The following is an 8,862-nucleotide window of genomic DNA, read 5'->3' as shown; positions in this document are numbered from 1 at the left end:
TATTAAATAAAATATACTAATAAATGGAAAAACGGGCAAAAAAGAAATGACTTTTTAGCGAGAAAATGCATTTATTAGTATTAAATAAAATATACTAATAAATGGAAAAACGGGCAATAAAGAAATGACTTTTTAGCGAGAAAATGCATTTATTGGTATTAAATAACATGTACTAATAAATGGAAAACGGGCAAAAAAGGAAATGGCTTTTTAGCGAGAACATGCATTTATTAGTATTAAATAAAATATACTAATAAATGGAAAAACGGGCAAAAAAGAAATGACTTTTTAGCGAGGAAATCCATTTATTAGTATTTAAATAATGTATAATAATGAAAGGAAAAGGCCTGGCATTTTAGACAGAAAAGAAACAGTTCGAAAGCTGGAGAGAAAGAAAGCTACTTTCTACTGTTCTTTTGTCTCACTTAACAGGAGATACTTAGTGGAAGTTTCAACTGGTAATTTGTTTTTCCTGTGTGATTGTGAAACCCCGGTTTTGGCCCCACGTACCCTTTACTTCCTCCTAAATTTATAATATTTTTCCTCTCTATCTTTCACGTGTTGCAACCCTATACATGGTAATTTAATTATTGTAAATACTCAGCTCGTTTAGTTTTTTTTTGCTATTCTGAGTAGTTTTTTTGCCTGATCTCTTTTAATTTAAGCTGTTCTTGTAAGTTTTAAGTTGGCAAAATAAAAAGGTTGGTTGGTTGGTTGTTCAGTGTGTTGCTTTTATTCCGGTGTGCGGGATCTGTAGTCTACCCAGAAGAACAGCTGTGTTTTTTCTCAGTCATGCTGTTCGCTTCCACATTTTCACCTTCCCCGGCCCAGTGCATTTCTGTGCAGTTACGGAAAAAGAAAAGGAGGCTGTTTTTTTTGGTGCATTAGAGAGCGGGGTTTAAAGAATGTAAAGAGACTGTCAATTATCGTGATCTAACGAGGGAAACTGGATGTCCTTATATAAAACTAAATTTGAGAACGTATTGAGTGAGAAAGCTGCGATGCAGACATATAAATGGAATTTCTTTACCATCGAAAATCAAGAACTGGGGAATTTGGGCATGTCAGCTAAAATAATTGGGCTCCGCACCTATGTCTATAGTGAATTGGATAATTTGTATACAATTTCCCATGCCATGGAGTGCTTCTAATCCATTGCTCAGCAATGTGTTACGATGGAAATAGATAACTTTCGTTCTGTTAAAATTTACTGTAGCTATAACCGCGAGGGCGAAAGGCGTAATCTGCAGTTAGGTATTCATTTTTGTTAATTCATTTGATGGTGCTTTATGTGTTTTTCTTTTCAACAGACATCGGCTTGCTGATAAATAGACGAGTGAATGTAGAAACAGCTGATGCAGACGGGAACTGGGAGGGGTGGTTTGTGGGAACTATTATAAATTACAACAAGCAGACCCAGCAGTATACGATTTCTTTCGATGATTTCGATAGCACTCACAATATTGTTGTTCCGGGCGATGAAATTCCATCGGAGGACATTGAACTCTTATAAATCCACTATTTTTGTCCAGGCCTTGGTTCCTTATAAAAGTTTGTTGTTATATAAGTAGAGTATGGTTCTCTAGTGAATAAATATTAAGTAAATAAGTGAAAAACCAAACATTTAAAAGAATGTATACTCAAAACAATATTAACCCTGTTCAGACTGGTCATTTCTTGTTTCCTGCGACCGGGTTGGAGAAGGGGAGGGGGGGACTCATGCACTTTTCGCCCGTTCCACTATTTTCTAGTAAATAGTGAACAGATACTAGTAAGTGAAAATCTCGCTAAAAGGTCAAGCCTTTTTGGCCCATTCCACCATTTACTAGTAATCAGGGTCAAGATACTAGTAAATGAAAATCTCGCTAAAAGGTCAAACCTTTTTCGCCCATTCCCCCATTTACTGGAAATTAGTCTCAAGATACTAGTAAATGAAAATCTCGATAAAAAGTTAAGCCTTTTTCGCCCATTCCACCATTTACTAGTAAATAGTGTGAAGATACTAGTAAATGAAAATCTCGCTAAAAAGTCATACCCTTTTGGCCCGTTTTACCATTTACTGGTAAATGTAATTTATATACTAGTAAATGAAAATCTCGCTAAAAGGTCAAGCCTTTTTCGCCCATTTCACAATTTTACTATAGTATAATTTACTTATATACCATGAAATGAATTTCGCGAAATGTCATTTCTTTTTTGCCCATTTTTCCATTCATTAGTATACAGTAATATTAAGAAAATTAATGAAAAATATTTTTCAATGTTAAAGAATTTCGAAAAAAAATTTTTTACTAGTACTAGTAAAGTTTTTTAAAAACTTTGTAAAAATATGAATTCCCCTGCTAATTTTTTCAGTCACGGTTAACAAAAAAGTTAAAAATTAATTTATTTTCTTTCGAAGAGTTGAATATTAATAAACCTGTATTTTTTGTACCTTCAAAGCAAAATAAAGGTCTTATAAGATCATCTTGGGATAAAATGAAGCTTTGAACAATTTTAACATTTGATAGATCATACTTTTTATAAAGTATTCCATTTCTAATATTATTTTACGAATAGAACTGTCAATAGTCAATTTAAAAATAATCTTTGTGAAAAAGCAAAAGCAGACATCCGAACTCCCAACTCGAGGCAGGAGGGTGGGGGAGGGGGACTTCATTTATAACAGAAATGGCCGTTTTCATACTAGAGACAGATTGTTCGTGTGAGATGGGTTATCCGTTTGATAATTCGCGTCAGACAGGTAATACGTCTTAATTTGTAAATGGAATGGTTTTAATTTTGAATGAACAATCCGCCTGACTTTATCTGTCAATTTTGACTGACAGTTTGAAGATGGATTATCCGTTTCAGATAGCCTGTGTACAGCCACGCTCTCCCCTCAGCAAAAAAAATCGGATAAGGGGTGTCTGTGGGGGAGGGGGCGACTGTGCACAGGCTAGTCTCAGACGGATAATCCATTTCTAGCTCTAGTTTGGAAACGGCCAATAACAAAATTCCCGTGTCCAGTGTTTTTATTAATGATAGCGATGGACCGTACAGAATTGTCTGCCGTTGTCTTGTCCATAGGCCTCATTATACCGCGCGGCTAATCCGTTTCGGGTCACGTGGTCCGAGCGAATTTTTTTTTCTCAGACGCGCCACCAAAATGCCTTCACCGAGATTTCGTGGGAAGACGCCGAATGGGGACTAGGCACTGCAATGTCTACCGTAGCGTCAGAGAAAAACAGGGAATTGTTTATCGGCAACGTGTTTTACAAACAGTGACATCTCTATGTGTTAGTTTTACTAGTATTTCGAGGGCACGAGCTCCTAAAAATCGCAAATTTTCATTCCCGAAAGGAGCCAGATTTTCGCTATGGAAAAAATTAGTTCCCCGAGAGAGCGGCGGAAATGGAGTCTACATGTAGATTAAATGCTTTTCAACGTAACACCGTGTAGTTGAAAAGCTGTTTCATTACGGTTCGTAGCATTTTTGTCACATTTGTGTCAACCTTTTCTTCTTAATTACTCAGTTTTTTAATAGAGGTTACGTAACTACATTTTATTATACACATGAATATTTGTATAAATATCGACGTATAGACTTTTTGGCTATCTCGCCTTTTGGACAGCCGTTATCGGTGACCAAACTAGAAGTTTTGTTTATTCTTTCTTTTGCTTCGATGGATGTTGATTCTGCTCAGCCAGAGACCGTCCTTTCCCAAGGTCAAGCAATCTTTGCTCCTTCACTTTCTGCTGGCCCTGCTGCAACTGGTTCGCCTGCGGCTTCCGCACCGATGTTGGCAGAGCTTAAAAGCTTCTTGTCTCACGAACTTTCCTCCTTTAAGGAAGAGTTGAAAAGGCAGAACGACGATTCCATCAACTCTGCCGCTAAGAAAATTCGTTTAGAAAACTCGGCTCACCACTCCTTTAAATCTAAGGGCAACGAGGAACAGTACAACCACCAAGAGAAGGTCGCTACTCACTTCGACAGCGCGATTGAATCCCTCCATTCCGGCAAACTCCTCGAAGTCAGGAATGTTTTAGAGGAAGCGGCTGTTACCTCTGCGGTAAGCCAGGGCACTTCTGGAGGAACTGCTATCGTTCAAGAAACTCTCCCGCTTCAGGCAGCAACGCAGGCTACTCTTGGCAACGCCAGTTGGTACAGTTACCATTGCAGCCAACAATTATGCCCGCCAATCAGGGATCCAAGTAATCCTGGGTCCGATGTTATTAATTTACCTTCGTACGACGATTCAGGTGAAACCGATTTTATAGATTTATTCGATTACAACAATGCAGATGTAATCCAGGATTCAGCTCCTGAGCAGTCAGTTCAAGGCCGTATTGCTGCTCGCAAGGCTTGGTGGTTCAATAATTTGCAGTTATCTGCCCTCGTTTTTGGAGTTTTATTGAATTGTTACATGATCCCGTTCATTGCTCTACCTCCACCTTGTTACCTTACGAACAATAGAAATGCGCTTAATAATGCAGAATTTGTTGTCAAGGCTATTAACGAGTTTTTACTGAATAGATGTGTGATAGAGGTATTTTCGAGACCTTATTGTTGTAATCCGCTTTCTGTTGTTGTAGGACGTAAGTTGCGTTTAGTTTTAGATCTTAGTAGATCCGTTAATCCTTTCGTTAAGAACTTTAAGTTTAAATATGAAGGTCTTCCTACTTTGGCGGTTATGTTTCGTGAGAATTTTTGGTTTTTCACCTTTGACATTGAGTCGGGTTATCATCATTTGGATATTAACTCTAATTTTTGGAAATTTCTAGGATTTTCGTGGTCTTTCGATGGCGTTGTTAGGTATTTTGTTTTCAGAGTTTTGCCCTTCGGTCTGTCTTGAGCTTGTTATTTATTTACGAAGATGTTTAAACCCTTCGTTGCTCGTTGGAGATCCTTTGGTATTTTTGCTATTGTGTATATTGATGATGGAATCTTTGCCTGCAGATCGTTATTAGATGCTCAGTCCGCTAGTAAATTAGTCAGGTCTGATCTCCAGCTTTCTGGCTGGAGGTCTAACGAGAAGAAGTCCAATTGGGAGCCCCGTCAGTTGGGGGAGTGGTTAGGAATAATTGTCGATACAATTCGAATGCTTTTTATCATCCCAGAGAAAAAGATTGTGAAGTTAAAGTCAGTTTTGACTGGTCTTATTGACGAATTTCCTAACCTTCGTGTTAGGGACGTAGCTCGTGTTTCTGGATTTGTGATTTCCCTTTCTGTTGCTTTGGGGCCTATTGCCAGATTATTTACTAGACAAATGTATTTTTTCATTCAATTGCGACATTCGTGGGATGATGTACTTGTTGCAACTGAAGGAGTTTTACATGAATTAAAATTTTGGTTAATGCATGTAGAAGCGTTTAATGGCTATCCAATAAATAGACCTTTGTCGTCTACCGTGGTTTTAACCTGCGATGCCAGCGAGTCTGGTTATGGTGCTCACATCTCTTTTGGTGGCGAACGGAGGTTTTGTTCCGGAATGTGGAGTTCTGTTGAGCGTGCTAAGAGCTCTTCTTTTCGTGAGTTACTGGCTGTTTACTTAGCCTTGAAAAGCTTTCAGATCTTTATTATTGGTAAGAAGGTTAAGATCTTTTCAGATAATCAGAACGTTGTTCGTATTGTACATGCTGGGAGCAGTATCATTCAGTTGCAGCAGATTGCTGTCGATATTTTTAGTTTTTGTATGACTAACAGCGTGTCTTTTCAGGCTCAATGGATTCCCAGAGGTGACAACGAGCTGGCCGACTATTTGAGTCGCATCGTCGATCCTGATGACTGGATGTTGCATCCTGATTTGTTCAAGTTGATTACATTTAAGTGGGGTCCTTTTGATGTTGACAGGATGGCGTGCAGTTACAATACTCATTTGCCTCGTTTTAATTCTAAGTTTTGGTGTCCTGGTACTGAAGCAGTGGATTGCTTTACGCAGGATTGGGGGAAAGAATGTAACAATTTTGTTTGTCCGCCTCCTCACTTAATTAGCGCAGTATTATATCACATGGAATCGTGTAAGGCTAAAGGCACTCTTGTTGTACCAGAGTGGAAATCTGCGCCTTTTTGGCCATTGCTATGTTCTTTTGATCGTTCGCTTTTATTTCAAGACTTTGTTAAGGATTTTTGTTATTTACCTAAATCTCGTGATATGTTTATTCCTGGTAGGGGTTCATCTTTTGTTTATTCTAACAAAAGGTCCGTTTTTCGTGCATGCCTAGGTTTAATGTTCTCGCTCTTCGTCTGGATTTCTCCTGCTAAGCGCGTTATTTTCGATTTGTCGATTACACGTGTGTTCCTTTTTTATTTGTTTCTTCATATAGATGTTTTTCAAGCTGGATTGTGGTCTCAGAGGTTTCAGCCTTTGCCTAACAAGTTGAAAGGCCTGGCCGACTCTCTTCCTGCTTTTGTACTTTGCTCTAAAGCCACGTCTTCCAATGTTAAGTATAAAAATGCATGGCTTAATTGGAAAAAATGGGAAAAGGATAATGTAGGTTATAATCAGTTCCCCGTTTCTCCTTTTTTGTTTTGTTTATATCTAAGAGAGAAAGTTGAATCATGTAATTCTCCTGCACCTAGTGAAGCTGCTTTTTATGCAGTTAGGTGGGCTCATGAAATTGCCGGAGCTAGTTCTCCAGCCGAATGCAGCCTGGTTAAACAAGTTTTGGAAGCTTCTAAACGTTTATTGGGTAAACCTGTTCAAGGGAAACAATCTGTTGACGTTGACTTAGTCACTAAAGTTGCAGAAAAATTTAACACTCCTCAGGCTTCTATTTCTAACCTTAGAACCTGTTTTATATTTATTACTGCTTTTGCTGGTCTCATGCGTTGTGACGAAGTTATTCGCATCAACAGAAGTCATATTTCTATTTTTTCTGATCATATGTCAATTTTTTGTCCTAAGCGTAAGAATGATCAACGTTCTCAAAGGCATTTCCTTTATTTTGCAAGGTCAGGCAAGATTACTTGTCCTGTTTCCATCACTGAAAAAATGTTATCTAAATTGCCTGATAATCCTGTTCAGCCTTTAGTTTGCAGACTTTCATCCAAAGGCACTGCCCTTCAACATTCTATCTCTTATTCTAGAGTTAGGGAAATTTTCCGCGAGACTATAAAAATTTTTGTCAAAGATGTTGACAGATACGGTACTCATAGCCTCAAAAAGGGCGGCGCTACCGCATCAAACGCTGCTGGTATTTCTGGAGAGTTTCTGGATAGGCATGCTGGTTGGAAGTCAGCCAAATCTAAGGATACTTATATAAATGTTAGTACCAAAGATAAGTTAATGGTACCCAGAGCAATCAATTTGTAACTTTTTTGCTTTTTTGAAGTAGACTGCTTTTTCCCGCACGTTCGTTTCTCGTCTTTGTTTTTTCTCTCGCGCTGGTCCATTGTGTCCATTAGGCACCCAGCAAGAGTCACACTCCATATATGTCGTTGTGTTTTCATTCGCGATTTGCGCGCTGTGCGAAGGGTAGTAATGAATAAATGCTTTTCAACGTAACACCGTGTAGTTGAAAAGCTGTTTCATTACGGTTCGTAGCATTTTTGTCACATTTGTGTCAACCTTTTCTTCTTAATTACTCAGTTTTTTAATAGAGGTTACGTAACTACATTTTATTATACACTAGGAATATTTGTATAAATATCGACGTATAGACTTTTTTGGCTATCTCGCCTTTTGGACAGCCGTTATCGGTGATGAAACTTATTATTAGTTCCTTAGTTAGTCTAAAGTTCTAATCCTCGGAGCTCGATACACTGCATTCGATCGAGGAGTACGTTCCCGGTTTTTTTGTCCCACTGGGTTTTTTTATTCCGGGTTTTCGTACCGGGTAGTGTATCATTCCTTTGATTCTACTTTTTGTCACGTTCCATATTATTTAAATGTTCGTTTTTGTTGAAATTATATTATTTCTGTAATTTTTTATATTACTTCAAGAACATTTGTATTGTTGAACTGTATTGCTAAGATATCTTGTCAATAAAGCACGCGCTGGTCCATTGTGTCCATTAGGCACCCAGCAAGAGTCACACTCCATATATGTCGTTGTGTTTTCATTCGCGATTTGCGCGCTGTGCGAAGGGTAGTAATGAACTGGGTCAGAACTAAAAGGCGCTTGGGCTAACGTACGTACGGAGTCAAAGTAGCCGGGAAATAAATAACGCAACTAAAAGTGAGTTTAGCACCTTCCTTAAAATTAACAAATCTAGGGAACAATTTCTTTTACGGTTAACTATTTTTTTACCTTATTTACGGCTAACGGTTAAAATTTTTAAATTTTCACCGCCATCCACTAAATTTTTGGCCGTTTTACGCCTATCGGTTAACCCTATTGAGACCCTCAGGAAAACCGTGAACACGTGAAATATTTTGGGAATGTTATACAGCAATGACCAGGACACGTGAAGTAACCAACAAAACCACAAACTAACAAGACGCTATCGCAGCGTACACTTGGGCGTTGTATTAGCTGTATGAGAGGATTTTTTTGTGTCAGGCACGTGTGAGTGCCGTAATGTTGTTAATCAGTGTTAAGGGTTGGTTGGAATGGGTGAAAAAGGAGACGTGGAGCCATAGTGGACATTGGCAGTGTGTAAATAGCTCGAATTTTTCCTCGGAATTCCTAACGTAAACTGGCTCACCGAATGGCGAACGCGCGAGATTACCAAGAAATATTATGGACTGGGGGCGACCTCTCCATTTCGAGTGGCAAGAGAACGCGCGAATGAGCGGAGAAGCCTTGAAGGGCGGGGAAAACGAGGAACTCTCACTTTCTTTCCCCGCCCCTTGCTCTCCCGTCTTCTTTCGCGTGTTACTCACGTGTGATTGCTCTCGATATCAAATGGAGATCTTGCTCGTAGGCTGTCAGCTTTTT

This window comes from Porites lutea, chromosome 10, assembly GCF_958299795.1.
Source record: "Porites lutea chromosome 10, jaPorLute2.1, whole genome shotgun sequence".
In the NCBI taxonomy this organism is placed as follows: Eukaryota; Metazoa; Cnidaria; class Anthozoa; order Scleractinia; family Poritidae; genus Porites; species Porites lutea.
Note: the sequence above shows the minus strand (reverse complement) of the source record.